This window comes from Triticum urartu, chromosome 3A (genome assembly GCF_056163025.1).
Source record: "Triticum urartu cultivar PI428250 chromosome 3A, HENAU_Tu73, whole genome shotgun sequence".
In the NCBI taxonomy this organism is placed as follows: domain Eukaryota; kingdom Viridiplantae; phylum Streptophyta; class Magnoliopsida; order Poales; family Poaceae; genus Triticum; species Triticum urartu.
Window position 1 is genome coordinate 551,292,335 of NC_141875.1, and position 16,103 is coordinate 551,308,437.

The following is a 16,103-nucleotide window of genomic DNA, read 5'->3' on the forward strand; positions in this document are numbered from 1 at the left end:
TATGTATTACATGGGTTGTGTGAAGATTACCTCACTTGCGACATTGCTTTCAATGCGGTTATGCCTCTAAGTCGTGCTTCGACACGTGGGAGATATAGCCGCATCGAGGGCGTTACATCTATCTTGGAGCTTGCTTGTCATATAGGTTGCATTCACCTAGTTGCATATCTAGTGAACTCTTTTATCCACTAAACCTTAAAATCTACAAGAAAGATTAAAATTTGTAGTCTCCTATTCACCCCCCCTCTAGTCGACTGTATCGATCCTTTCAATTGGTATCGGAGCCTCGTGCTCTAATATAAGATTTTACAACCTTAGAGGATATGGTCGATCTAGGGAATGAGGGAGGTGGCCTACCCGTTGCGGGGGATGGTCAAAACCAACCCCTCGCCGCGACCGAGACACTTGGTGCTCCTGTCATTGCTCCCGCCGCTCCTACTAACCCTAATGTCCCCTTGACCACGGCCGATCTTCTTTCAATGTTTGCGGACCTCAAAGTCTCTATGTTGAAAGAGGTTCGGGCCTCAGTCAAGGAGGAAATTGATGCTCGCTTAAAGCCATCAACGTCCGCATCAAACTCGTTTAATCCAAATGAGGTTCATGATGCGGATGACTCGAGGGAACCTCTTGCTTCTCTGGCTCGTACTCAAGTTCCCCAGTACAATGCTGTGGAACCCTTTTACTCTCCTCAACCCTTGCAACATCCCCGCATTAATCTTGTTGGGCCTCCGCCCCCTTTGAAAGCTAATGCATTTGCTAAGTGGAAGCTAGATATGGAGTCTCACATGCGCAGTGCTTCAACCCAATTGTGGTGGATTGTGGTCAATGGATTCAACCCCAAGGACCCAATGAATCTCACTCCAAGGGAAGCAGTTGACGATCAACTCAATGCTACCGCGCACAACATGCTTCGCAACGCTGTGACTGAAGACTATAGTGATTCCATTGCTCTTCACAAAACCGCAAAGGAAATTTGGGGTTGCCTCGAGGAGGCTCTTGAAGGAGATGAAGCAATTCGAAGATCTCAGTTGGCCTTTCTCAAACAAGAAGTCAATCTCTTTGTGAGGAATGAGGGTGAGTCCGCAGAAGAGGTTTACCGAAGGTTGAAGTCCCTTGTGCTCAACTTGAGAACCTTTGGGTGTACTTGGGCAAATGATGATTTCATCAAGGACAAGTTCATAGATGCTATGGTTCTCACGGAACATACCATGGTCATGATGGTTCATCAACGTCCGGACTATCACAAGTTGACTTCGGCTCAAGTTGTTTCCACCTTCTCTATCCATGTTCTTTTGGAAACCAAGTCCAAGAAAACATTTGCAATAGCTCAAGCAACCAAGAACTCCAATCTTGCCTTGAAGGTCAAGAAAGTGATGAGCCAATCCTCAAGGGAGGAAGAAGTGAGTGAAGAGATATGTGAGGAGGATAATGATACCTCGTGCCCAGCAAATGATTTTGCAGAAGACTTGGCTCTCTTAGTCAAGAAGTACTCCGGGACCATGGCAAACAAAGGAAGAAATCTTCAAGGAAGATCGTTTAGACGAAGGAAATGCTACAATTGTGATAGCCCAAGACACTTTGTTCATGATTGTCCATACGAGAGACGTGAAGACAAGTCCGAGAAGCTTGTGCTTAAGAAGAAGTTCACCAAGTTTGCAAAGAGGAAGGATGACAAGGCTCTTGTTCATGAAGAATACATGTCTGGAGATGAAGATGACGGTGATGATGATCAAGTGGGCACGGCCGCCTTTGCCATGCATGCCACTACCTCCTCCTCCACCACCGGCCTCTTCGACTCTCCAAACAAGGACAAGCCATTCACTCATCGGTGCCTCATGGCCAAAGAGGTAAAAACAAAGTCCAAACCCAAGAAACCCTACGCCTACAATCCCAATGTCTCATGTGAGATAGTGGAGGATGAGTGTGAGGAGGGTGTGGATAATGATGAGGAATCCTTAATGGCTTTCATGAAAACTCTTCATGGTGAAGCTCGTGCTCGTTTTGGCGATCTCCTTAAGTCACTTGCCGAACGCGATGACTTTATTGAGAACGTTGAGAACCTCCTTATAGAGGAAAAAGAGAGAGTTGATCTCATCGAGCACGAACTTAATGAAGAGAGTGCCATGAGAGCATCACTTGAGGAAGCCTTATCTGCTCATCAAATTGACTTTGTTAAAACCAATGATGCTTTGCAACTTGCTCTTAAGAATAAAGATGCTCTTAACGTTAGAGTTGAAAAGCTTCTAGTTGACCATACAAGACTTGTTGAGGAGCATGAGTTCCTTGTGATTAGTTCCAAGGTTGTCAAAGGTGACCTCATTGCCCTCACCGAGTCTTATGCTCAACTAAAAGCTACAACCATTAAGGCTCTCACTTCCGTACCTCATATAGATTTAAATGATGATGCTTGTACGGCTAACTTTGCTCATGATTGCACCTCCCTTCAAGAGGAAAATAAGAAGTTGAAAGCTCAAATTGAGAAAGGGCTTGTATCATGCATCCAAGGGGAGAAAAACCTAAATGATCTCTTGAGCAACCAAAAGGAGTGTGTTGCCAAGGAGGGAGTTGGGTTTAATCCCGCATCTAAGAGTGGTAAGAAAAAGAAGAAGAACAACAACAAGAAGATCGGTCCGACTCCTTCCCCTCCCCAAAAGGTAGTGTTTGTGCAAGAAGGGCACAAGGAGAAGGAAATGAAGGATGTTGGGAATCGAAAGGTCATTAGGGACAAGGCCATTCCCAAGAATTTTGCCGGCAAGAACAATCCATCATATGTTCTCATTAGAGGAGATGATGGCTATACCTTTGCAAAATTTGTTGGAACTAACTATGATGATTATGCTTGGACTATTTGGGTTCCCAAGACCCTCGTTGCTAACTCACCAGGACCCATGGCAAAATGGGTACCTATAACCAAAGCTTGATTATTGTAGGACTATGTCTCCGGTGGAACTCAATGGGTGATCGATAGTGGATGCACCAATCATATGACCGGAGAAAGGGAGATGCTTGTGGAGTTCGTTGATTCACTCAAGGCCTCTTCGAACATCTCCTTCGGTGACAATAGCAAGGGCAAGGTATTGGGTTTGGGCAAGGTGGTAATCTCTAATGATTCATCTCTTTCAAATGCCATGCTTGTCCAATCCCTTCACTACAACTTACTTTCTACTATTCAATTGGCTCATGCCGGTTATGATTCACATTTTGGTGAATTCCATGTGACCGTCTTTAAGAGAAGCAATCTCAAAGTGGTCTTCGTTGGGCATGTTGAAGACAACCTTTCTGTGGTTGATTTCTCGAAAGAGAAAACTCATCTTGCAACATGCCTAATGGACAAGGCCGACGTGGGGTGGCTATGGCACCGTAGGCTAGCCCACGTGGGCATGAGAAGTTTACAAGCTCTCTTAAAGGGGGAGCACATTCTTGGACTAGCCAATGTGTCTTTTGCCAAAGATCGTCCTTGTAGTGCTTGCATTGCCGGAAAGCTTCATGAAAAAGCTCATAAAGTAAAGACTATCATCACCACCTTGAGGCCCCTCGAGCTCATCCATTTGGATCTATTTGGGCCTCCAACATATGATAGTTTGGGAGGAAGGAGATATTGCCTTGTCATTGTTGATGACTTCACAAGATATTATTGGGTGTTCTTTCTCAAGACTAAAGATGAAACTCAAGAAACCTTCATCAACTTTGCCAAAGAAGCTCAACGTCAACATAACTATGAGATCAAGGCAATCCGAAGTGACAATGGCACCAAGTTCAAAAACTATACAATGGATGAATTCTTGAGTGAAGAGGGGATAAAGCACCAATATGCCGCACCATATACTCCCCAACAAAATGGTGTTGCGGAGAGGAAGAATCGGACTCTTATTGAGATGACGAGGACCATGCTTGATGAGTACAAATCACCATACAAGCTTTGGGCAGAAGCCATCAACACCGCGTGCCATGCTTCAAACCGGCTTTATCTTCGCAAGCTCAAGAACAAGACCCCTTATGAGCTCCTAATCGGGAGAAAGCCCAACGTCAAATACTTTCGGGTATTCAGTTGTAAGTGTTTCATTTTAAACAAAAAATCCTGGTTAGCTAAATTTGAGTCTAGAACTTATGAGGGCATATTTGTTGGATATGCATCAAACCCTCATGCTTACCGAGTTCTCAATAAATCCACCGAATGCATTGAGGAAACGGTAAATATGGAGTTTGATGAAGATAACGGCTCCCGTATGGAGCAAATCGTTCCTAGTGTTGTAGGTGATGATGCTCCTTCACAAGCTATAAGGACAATGGGGATAGGCCACATTCTTCCAAAAGAAACACCCCATGTCCAAGTAGAAGAAGAAGGAGTAAGAGCCCCTCTTGAGGATTTTCCACAAGGGAAGTCATCACCGACACCACTTGTACAAGATGCTTCGGGAAATAATGAACCTATCCAAGAACAAGATCAAGACCCTCATATTCCCGAGCAAGATCAAGACCAAACTCTTCCGTATAATGAATATTCAATCGCCGAGGCTCAAGATCAAGCTCAAAGTCATGATCAAGATCAAGATCAACCCCAACCACAAGTGTCTTCATCGTCATCACTTCCTACTGAGCAAGAACCTGTGGTTGCAAAGAGAAGAGTGTCTCCAAGGCTAAAGCAATCTCAAGGGCAAGCTTCTTCATCAAGTCCAAAACCCAGTGAAGAAGAGCTTGACCGCAAAGAGCAAAAAGTGGCCGCCAAGCTGAAACATCTTAAACACCTCACCGAGAACATCTACGGAAGCATAAAAAATGGGGTAACTACTCGTAGACGTTTGGCAAACTTTTGTGAACATCACTCATTTGTCTCTTGTCTTGAACCCCTTAAGGTGGAAGATGCACTTGATGATCCGGATTGGATAGATGCCATGCATGAAGAACTCAACAACTTCACACGCAACAAAGTGTGGACCCTTGTAGAAAGACCCAAGGAATTTCATAATGTCATTGGAACAAAGTGGATTTTCAAGAACAAACAAGATGAATATGGACAAGTAATAAGGAACAAGGCAAGGTTAGTGGCACAAGGTTTCACCCAAGTTTAAGGTTTGGACTTTGGTGAAACTTTTGCCCTCGTTGCCCGTCTCGAATCCATTAGCATCTTGCTTGCTTATGCCTCTCATCATGATTTCAAATTATATCAAATGGATGTTAAGATCGCATTTCTTAATGGTCCTCTTAAGGAGTTGGTGTATGTCAAGCAACCTCCTGGTTTTGAAGACCCCGATTATCCCTCTCACGTTTATGAACTCCATAAGGCACTCTATGGACTCTAACAAGCACCTCGTGCTTGGTATGATCACCTTACGGCGTTCCTAAGCGAGAAGGGGTTCCAGATTGGGGTAATAGATTCCACTCTCTTTACGAAGAGGGTAAAAGGAGAGTTGTTTGTCTGCCAAAATATGTTGATGATATTATCTTTGGGTCAACTAACCATGCTATTAACGTTGAGTTTGAGAATCTTATGACTAAGGAATTTGCGATGAGCGTGATGGGAGAGTTGAAGTTCTTTCTCGGTTTTCAAGTGAAGCAATTGAGAGGCGGAACCTTCATCAATCAATCTCGTTATATCCAAGACATGCTCAAGAGATTCAAAATGCAAGATGTCAAGCCAATGAAGACACCCATGGCCACAAATGGTCAACTTCATCTTGATCCAAATGGTAAAGAAGTGGATCAAAAGGTATATCGCTCTATGATCGGTTCCTCGCTTTACCTTTGTGCATCTAGGCCAGATATTATGTTGAGTGTGTGTATGTGTGCAAGATTTCAATCCGCTCCTAAGGAGAGCCACTATTCGGCAGTGAAAAGGATCCTTCGGTATTTGGTTCATACCCCAAACTTGGGCCTTTGGTATCCCAAGAGATCATCATTTGAGTTAATGGGTTACTCGGATTCGGATTGGGCCGGAGACAAGGTTGATCGCAAGTCCACATCCGGTTCATGTCAATTCCTAGGGAGATCGTTGGTAAGTTGGTCTTCAAAGAAGCAAAATTGTATATCTCTCTCCACAACCGAAGTCGAGTATATTGCTTCCGGAAGTTGTTGTGCCCAATTGTTATGGATGAGGCAAACTTTGATGGATTACGGTGTCAAATGTGACAAAGTGCCTCTTTGGTGTGACAATGAAAGTGCCATCAAGATCACCGAGAATCCGGTTCAACATAGCAAGACCAAGCATATTGAGATTCGTCATCATTTCATTAGAGATCATGTGGCCAAGGGAATGAAGGAAATATGCCCTAGAGGCAATAATAAAGTTATTATTTATTTCCTTATAATCATGATAAATGTTTATTATTCATGCTAGAATTGTATTAACCGGAAACATAATACATGTGTGAATACATAGACAAACAAAGTGTCACTAGTATGCCTCTACTTGACTAGCTCGTTAATCAAAGATGGTTATGTTTCCTAACCATGAACAATGAGTTGTTATTTGATTAACGAGGTCACATCATTAGTTGAATGATCTGATTGACATGACCCATTCCATTATCTTAGCACCCGATCGTTTAGTATGTTGCTATTGCTTTCTTCATGACTTATACATGTTCCTATAACTATGAGATTATGCAACTCCCGTTTACCGGAGGAACACTTTGGGTACTACCAAACGTCACAACGTAACTGGGTGATTATAAAGGAGTACTACAGGTGTCTCTGATGGTACATGTTGGGTTGACGTATTTCGAGATTAGGTTTTGTCACTCCGATTGTCGGAGAGGTATCTCTGGGCCCTCTCGGTAATGCACATCACATAAGCCTTGCAAGCATTACAACTAAAATAGTAGTTGTGAGATGATGTATTACGTAACGAGTAAAGAGACTTGCCGGTAACGAGATTGAACTAGGTATTGGATACCGATGATCGAATCTCGGGCAAGTAACATACCGATGACAAAGGGAACAACGTATGTTGTTATGCGGTCTGACCGATAAAGATCTTCGTAGAATATGTAGGAGCCAATATGGGCATCCAGGTCCCGCTATTGGTTATTGACCGGAGACGTGTCTCGGTCATGTCTACATTGTTCTCGAACCGTAGGGTCCGCACGCTTAACGTTACGATGACAGTTATTATGAGTTTATGCATTTTGATGTACCGAAGGTTGTTCGGAGTCGCGGATGTGATCACGGACATGACGAGGAGTCTCGAAATGGTCGAGACATAAAGATTGATATATTGGAAGCCTATGTTTGGACATCGGAAGTGTTCCGGGTGAAATCGGGATTTTACCGGAGTACCGGGAGGTTACCGGAACCCCCCGGGAATCATATGGGCCTTAGTGGGCCTTAGTGGAAAGGTGAAAGGGCTGCCCATAAGGGCTGCGTGCCTCCCCCCTTCCCCTAGTCCTATTAGGACTAGGAGAGGTGGCCGGCCACCCCTCTCCCTCTTTCCCCCTTGGGAATCCTAGTTGGAATAGGATTAGGGGGGGGGAGTCCTACTCCCAGTAGGAGGACTCCTCCTGCGCCCTCCTCCTTGGCCAGCCAGCCCTCCCCCTTGGCTCCTTTATATACAGAGGCAGGGGGCACCCCAAGACACACAAGTTGATCATTGAGATCGTTCCTTAGCCATGTGCGGTGCCCCTCGCCACCATATTCCACCTCGATCATATCGTTGTAGTGCTTAGGCGAAGCCCTGCGTCGGTAGAACATCAAGATCGTCACCACGCCGTCGTGCTGACGGAACTCCTCCCCGAAGCTTTGCTAGATCGGAGCCCGGGGATCATCATCGAGCTGTACGTGTGCTAAGAACTCGGAGGTGTCAGAGTAACGGTGCTTGGATTGGTTGGATCGGGAAGAAGACGTACGACTAGTTCCTCTACGTTGTGTCAACGCTTCCGTTGCGATCTACAAGGGTACGTAGATCATACTCTCCCCTCGTTGCTATGCATCACCATGATCTTGCGTGTGCGTAGGAAAATTTTGAAATTACTACGTTCCCCAACAGTGGTATCAGAGCCTAGGTTTTATGGTTTGATGTTATTTGCACGAGTAGAACACAAGTGAGTTGTGGACGATACAAGTCATACTGCCTACCAGCATGTCATACTTTGGTTCGGCGGTATTGTTGGACGAGACGACCCGGACCAACCTTACGCGTATGCTTACGCGATACCGGTTCCCTCGACGTGCTTTGCACATAGATGGCTTGCGGGCGACTGTCTCTCCAACTTTAGTTGAACCAAGTGTGGCTACGCCCGGTCCTTGCGAAGGTTAAAACGGAGTCTATTTGACAAACTATCGTTGTGGTTTTGATGCGTAGGTGAGATTGGTTCTTGCTTAAGCCCGTAGCAGCCACGTAAAACTTGCAACAACAAAGTAGAGGACGTCTAACTTGTTTTTGCAGGGCATGTTGTGATGTGATATGGTCAAGACATGATGCTAAATTTTATTGTATGAGATGACCATGTTTTGTAACCAAGTTATCGGCAACTGGCAGGAGCCATATGGTTGTCGCTTTATTGTATGCAATGCAATCGCGATGTAATGCTTTACTTTATCACTAAGCGGTAGCGATAGTCGTGGAAGCATAAGATTGGCGAAACGACAACGATGCTTCGATGGAGATCAAGGTGTCGCACCGGTGACGATGGTGATCACGACGGTGCTTCGGAGATGGAGATCACAAGCACAAGATGATGGTGGCCATATCATATCACTTATATTGATTGCATGTGATGTTTATCTTTTATGCATCTTATCTTGCTTTGATTGACGGTAGCATTATAAGATGATCTCTCACTAAATTATCAAGAAGTGTTCTCCCTGAGTATGCACCATTGCGAAAGTTCTTCGTGTTGAGACACCACGTGATGATCGGGTGTGATAGGCTCTACGTTCAAATACAACGGGTGCAAAACAGTTGCACACGCGGAATACTCAGGTTATACTTGACGAGCCAAGCATATACAGATATGGCCTCGGAACACGGAGACCGAAAGGTCGAGCGTGAATCATATAGTAGATATGATCAACATAATGATGTTCACCGATGAAACTATTCCATCTCACGTGATGATCGGACATGGTTTAGTTGATTTGGATCACGTGATCACTTAGAGGATTAGAGGGATGTCTATCTAAGTGGGAGTTATTAAGTAATATGATTAATTGAACTTAAATTTATCATGAACTTAGTACCTGATAGTATCTTGCTTGTTTATGTTGATTGTAGATAAATGGCTCGTGCTGTTGTTCCGTTGAATTTTAATGCGTTCCTTGAGAAAGCAAAGTTGAAAGATGATGGTAGCAATTACACGGACTGGGTCCGTAACTTGAGGATTATCCTCATTGCTGCACAGAAGAATTATGTCCTGGAAGCACCGCTGGGTGCCAGGCCTGCTGCTGGAGCAACACCAGATGTTATGAACGTCTGGCAGAGCAAAGCTGATGACTACTCGATAGTTCAGTGTGCCATGCTTTACGGCTTAGAATCGGGACTTCAACGACGTTTTGAACGTCATGGAGCATATGAGATGTTTCAGGAGTTGAAGTTAATATTTCAAGCAAATGCCCGGATTGAGAGAAATGAAGTCTCCAATAAGTTCTATAGCTGCAAGATGGAAGAGAACAGTTCTGTCAGTGAGCATATACTCAAAATGTCTGGGTATAATAATCACTTGATTCAATTGGGAGTTAATCTTCCAGATGATTGCGTCATTGACAGAATTCTCCAATCACTGCCACCAAGCTACAAGAGCTTCGTGACGAACTATAATATGCAAGGGATGAACAAGACTATTCCCGAGCTCTTCGCAATGCTGAAAGCTGCGGAGGTAGAAATCAAAAAGGAGCATCAAGTGTTGATGGTTAACAAAACCACTAGTTTCAAGAAAAAGGGCAAAGGGAAGAAGAAGGGGAACTTCAAGAAGAACGGCAAGCAAGTTGCTGCTCAAGAGAAGAAACCCAAGTCTGGACCTAAGCCTGAAACTGAGTGCTTCTATTGCAAGCAGACTGGTCACTGGAAGCGGAACTGCCCAAAGTATTTGGCGGATAAGAAGGATGGAAAGGTGAACAAAGGTATACATGATATACATGTTATTGATGTGTACCTTACTAATGCTCGCAGTAGCACCTGGGTATTTGATACTGGTTCTGTTGCTAATATTTGCAACTCGAAACAGGGGCTACGGATTAAGCGAAGATTGGCTAAGGACGAGGTGACGATGCGCGTGGGAAACGGTTCCAAAGTCGATGTGATCGCTGTCGGCACGCTACCTCTACATCTACCTTCGGGATTAGTATTAGACCTAAATAATTGTTATTTGGTGCCAGCGTTAAGCATGAACATTATATCTGGATCTTGTTTGATGCGAGACGGTTATTCATTTAAATCAGAGAATAATGGTTGTTCTATTTATATGAGTAATATCTTTTATGGTCACGCACCCTTGAAGAGTGGTCTATTCTTATTGAATCTCGAGAGTAGTGATACACATATTCATAATGTTGAAGCCAAAAGATGCAGAGTTGATAATGATGGTGCAACTTATTTGTGGCACTGCCGTTTAGGTCATATCGGTGTAAAGCGCATGAAGAAACTCCATACTAATGGACTTTTGGAACCACTTGATTATGAATCGCTTGGTACTTGCGAACCGTGCCTCATGGGCAAGATGACTAAAACACCGTTCTCCGGTACTATGGAGAGAGCAATAGATTTGTTGGAAATCATACATACAGATGTATGCGGTCCGATGAATATTGAGGCTCGTGGCGAATATCGTTATTTTCTCACCTTCACGGATGATTTAAGCAGATATGGTTATATCTACTTAATGGAACATAAGTCTGAAACATTTGAAAAGTTCAAAGAATTTCAGAGTGAAGTGGAAAATCATCGTAAGAAGAAAATAAAGTTTCTACGATCTGATCGTGGAGGAGAATATTTGAGTTACGAGTTTGGTGTACATTTGAAAAATTGTGGAATAGTTTCGCAACTCACGCCACCCAGAACACCACAGCGTAATGGTGTGTCCGAACGTCGTAATCGTACTTTACTAGATATGGTACGATCTATGATGTCTCTTATTGAATTACCGCTATCGTTTTGGGGATACGCTCTAGAGACGGCCGCATTCACGTTAAATAGGGCACCATCAAAATCCGTTGAGACGACGCCTTATGAACTATGGTTTGGCAAGAAACCAAAGTTGTCGTTTCTGAAAGTTTGGGGCTGCGATGCTTATGTGAAAAAGCTTCAACCTGATAAGCTAGAACCCAAATCGGAGAAATGTGTCTTCACAGGATATCCAAAGGAAACTATTGGATACACCTTCTATCACAGATCTGAAGGCAAGACTTTTGTTGCTAAATTCGGAAACTTTCTTGAGAAGGAGTTTCTCTCGAAAGAAGTGAGTGGGAGGAAAGTAGAACTTGACGAGGTAACTGTACCTGCTCCCTTGTTGGAAAGTAGTACATCACAGAAAACTGTTTCTGCGACACCTACACCAATAAGTGAGGAAGTTAATGATAATGATCATGAAACTTCAGAACAAGATACTACTGAACCTCGTAGATCAACCAGAGTAAGATCCACACCAGAGTGGTACGGTAATCCAGTTCTGGAAGTCATGCTACTAGATCATGATGAACCTACGAACTATGAAGAAGCGATGGTGAGCCTAGATTCCGCAAAGTGGCTTGAAGCATGAAATCTGAGATGGGATCCATGTATGAGAACAAAGTATGGACTTTGGTTGACTTGCCCGATGATCGGCAAGCAATTGAGAATAAATGGATCTTCAAGAAGAAGACTGACGCTGATGGTAATGTTACTGTCTATAAAGCTCGACTTGTCGCAAAAGGTTTTCGACAAGTTCAAGGGGTTGACTACGATGAGACCTTCTCACACGTAGCGATGCTTAAGTCTGTCCGAATCATGTTAGCAATTGCCGCATTTTATAATTATGAAATTTGGCAGATGGATGTCAAAACTGCATTCCTGAATGGATTTCTGGAAGAAGAGTTGTATATGATGCAACCAGAAGGTTTTGTTGATCCAAAGGGAGCTAACAAAGTGTGCAAGCTCCAGCGATCCATTTATGGACTGGTGCAAGCCTCTCGGAGTTGGAATAAACGCTTTGATAGTGTGATCAAAGCATTTGGGTTTATACAGACTTTCGGAGAAGCCTGTATTTACAAGAAAGTGAGTGGGAGCTCTGTAGCATTTCTGATATTATATGTGGATGACATATTATTGATTGGAAATGATATAGAATTTCTGGATAGCATAAAGGGATACTTGAATAAGAGTTTTTAATGAAAGACCTCGATGAAGCTGCTTACATATTAGGCATAAAGATCTATAGAGATAGATCAAGACGCTTAATTGGACTTTCACAAAGCACATACCTTGACAAGATTTTGAAGAAGTTCAAAATGGATCAAGCAAAGAAAGGGTTCTTGCCTGTGTTACAAGGTGTGAAGTTGAGTCAGACTCAATGCCCGACCACTGCAGAAGATAGAGATAAAACGAAAGATGTTCCCTATGCTTCAGCCATAGGCTCTATCATGTATGCAATGCTGTGTACCAGACCTGATGTGTGCCTTGCTATACGTTTAGCAGGGAGGTACCAAAGTAATCCAGGAGTGGATCACTGGACAGCGGTCAAGAACATCCTGAAATACCTGAAAAGGACTAAGGATATGTTTCTCGTATATGGAGGTGACAAAGAGCTCACCGTAAAAGGTTACGTTGATGCAAGCTTTGACACTGATCCGGACGATTCTAAATCGCAAACCGGATACATGTTTACATTGAACGGTGGAGCTGTCAGTTGGTGCAGTTCTAAACAAAGCGTCGTAGCGGGATCTACATGTGAAGCGGAGTACATAGCTGCTTCGGAAGCAGCGAACGAAGGAGTCTGGATGAAGGAGTTCATATCCGATCTAGGTGTCATACCTAGTGCATCAGGTCCAATGAAAATCTTTTGTGACAATACTGGTGCAATTGCCTTGGCAAAGGAATCCAGATTTCACAAAAGGACCAAGCACATCAAGAGACGCTTCAACTCCATCCGGGATCTAGTCCAGGTGGGAGACATAGAGATTTGCAAGATACATACGGATCTGAATGTTGCAGACCCGTTGACTAAGCCTCTTCCACGAGCAAAACATGATCAGCACCAAGGCTCCATGGGTGTTAGAATCATTACAGTGTAATCTAGATTATTGACTCTAGTGCAAGTGGGAGACTGAAGGAAATATGCCCTAGAGGCAATAATAAAGTTATTATTTATTTCCTTATAATCATGATAAATGTTTATTATTCATGCTAGAATTGTATTAACCGGAAACATAATACATGTGTGAATACATAAACAAACAAAGTGTCACTAGTATGCCTCTACTTGACTAGCTCGTTAATCAAAGATGGTTATGTTTCCTAACCATGAACAATGAGTTGTTATTTGATTAACGAGGTCACATCATTAGTTGAATGATCTGATTGACATGACCCATTCCATTATCTTAGCACCCGATCGTTTAGTATGTTGCTATTGCTTTCTTCATGACTTATACATGTTCCTATAACTATGAGATTATGCAACTCCCATTTACCGGAGGAACACTTTGGGTACTACCAAACGTCACAACGTAACTGGGTGATTATAAAGGAGTACTATAGGTGTCTCCGATGGTACATGTTGGGTTGACGTATTTCGAGATTAGGTTTTGTCACTCCGATTGTCGGAGAGGTATCTCTGGGCCCTCTCGGTAATGAACATCACATAATCCTTGCAAGCATTACAACTAAAATAGTAGTTGTGAGATGATGTATTACGGAACGAGTAAAGAGACTTGCCGGTAACGAGATTGAACTAGGTATTGGCTACCGACGATCGAATCTCGGGCAAGTAACATACCGATGACAAAGGGAACAACGTATGTTGTTATGCGGTCTGACCGATAAAGATCTTCGTAGAATATGTAGGAGCCAATATGGGCATCCAGGTCCCGCTTGAACCGTAGGGTCCGCACGTAGACGTGTCTCGGTCATGTCTACATTGTTCTTGAACCGTAGGGTCCGCACGCTTAACGTTACGATGACAGTTATTATGAGTTTATGCATTTTGATGTATCGAAGGTTGTTCGGAGTCGCGGATGTGATCACGGACATGACGAGGAGTCTCAAAATGGTCGAGACATAAAGATTGATATATTGGAAGCCTATGTTTGGACATCGGAAGTGTTCCGGGTGAAATCGGGATTTTACCGGAGTACCGGGAGGTTACCGGAACCCCCCGGGAATCATATGGACCTTAGTGGGCCTTAGTGGAAAGGTGAAAGGGCTGCCCATAAGGGTTGCGCGCCTCTCCCCTTCCCCTAGTCCTATTAGTACTAGGAGAGGTGGCCGGCCACCCCTCTCCCTCTTTCCCCCTTGGGAATCCTAGTTGGAATAGGATTGGGGGGGGGGAGTCCTACTCCCAGTAGGAGTAGGACTCCTCCTGCGCCCTCCTCCTTGGCCGGCCAGCCCTCCCCCTTGGCTCCTTTATATACAGAGGCAGGGGGCACCCCAAGACACACAAGTTGATCATTGAGATCGTTCCTTAGCCGTGTGCGGTGCCCCTCGCCACCATATTCCACCTCGATCATATCGTTGTAGTGCTTAGGCGAAGCCCTGCGTCGGTAGAACATCAAGATCGTCACCATGCCGTCGTGCTGACGGAACTCCTCCCCGAAGCTTTGCTGGATCGGAGCCCGGGGATCGTCATCGAGCTGTACGTGTGCTAAGAACTCGGAGGTGCCGGAGTAACGGTGCTTGGATTGGTCGGATCGGGAAGAAGACGTACGACTACTTACTCTACGTTGTGTCAATGCTTCCGTTGCGATCTACAAGGGTACGTAGATCATACTCTCCCCTCGTTGCTATGCATCACCATGATCTTGCGTGTGCGTAGGAAAATTTTGAAATTACTACGTTCCCCAACAGGGAAACATTGAGTTACTCCATGTCAACACCGAGAATCAACTAGCAGACATCTTCACCAAGCCCCTTGACGAAGCAAGATTCCGCGAGTTAAGGCATGAGCTAAATATCATGGATATTAGTAACTTCGGATGAAACTCTTGCTCACACACACACATACTCATGCACTATCTTGCTTAGATGTAGGCACATGTCTAGGGGGAGATAGATCAACTCATAAGCTATCTTATCCTAGAAGTGCATAAAACAAACACAATATTTCACATAAGCCACTTTAGGTGGTGCTTGTGCTTCAAAGATGAGTATTGGTCTTGGGCCCAAGGTTCATATCTTCGCGGTGCCATACCAAGTAAACTCAAACATGGTGGCCTCGTCCACCGCCCTCGCTTGAGGGTTGTGTCCGTGTTTGTTTCGCTTGTGTGGTGTGTTGTTTCTTTTCTTTTTTTGGTTGGTTCTCCTCGCTTCTCTTTTGGTACAAGTGCTCCACATATACCCTTTCCATAGTGATAGGCCTATCCTCGCGGCGTATCCAGAAATGTAGACTGAGTGCTTTGTGAAGTAGGGGTAAGAGTATTCACTCAGCCCTATATTTAAAAATCCACTCATGTCAAAGTTCCTGAATACCCCGTGCGCACGGGCCTGTACCGTGCACACGGGGCCCCCGTGCCCACGGGCTCTGTACCATGCGCACGGGACCCCCGTGCGCACGGGGCTCACTTAGCCCGTGCGCACGGGGTCTACGGTTTCTGGCCCTAAGGAGGTGGGGCGTGGGGGGGGGGGGCTCGGGTTCTTTTCCACCCATTCGCCCCCTCCACTCCCCAGGAAGCCTCCAGCGCCGCCGCCGTCGCCTCCACTTGCCGGAGCTCCTCCGGGCTTCGTCCGGGTTCCTCCTCCGTGGATCTGCATCCAGATGGGGTCCTCCTTCGGTTGGTCTTGTCCCCTTGATCTATCTCCTTGAGTTCCTATCTATTGTTCTAGCTTTAGGGTTTCTTTGCTCCCTAGATTCGTTTGGCCTCAACTAGCTTGTAGATAAAAGTCTAGTGCTTAGATCCTTTGGTCCCTCTGCTACACCCACTCCCGGAGTTCATTCTGGTAGTGGCTGTCGCTGGGAGACCCCCGTGTCCACGGGGTGTTTGAC

General features: G+C 44.7%; 2 pseudogenes; both read left to right on the forward strand.

The window, feature by feature from the left end:
• Positions 1–323: 323 nt before the first annotated feature.
• On the forward strand, positions 324–4,194 carry LOC147980484 (uncharacterized; annotated as a pseudogene).
• A 1,426-nt stretch (positions 4,195–5,620) lies between these two features.
• LOC147980485 (secreted RxLR effector protein 161 pseudogene) lies at positions 5,621–15,100 on the forward strand (annotated as a pseudogene).
• Positions 15,101–16,103: the final 1,003 nt, after the last annotated feature.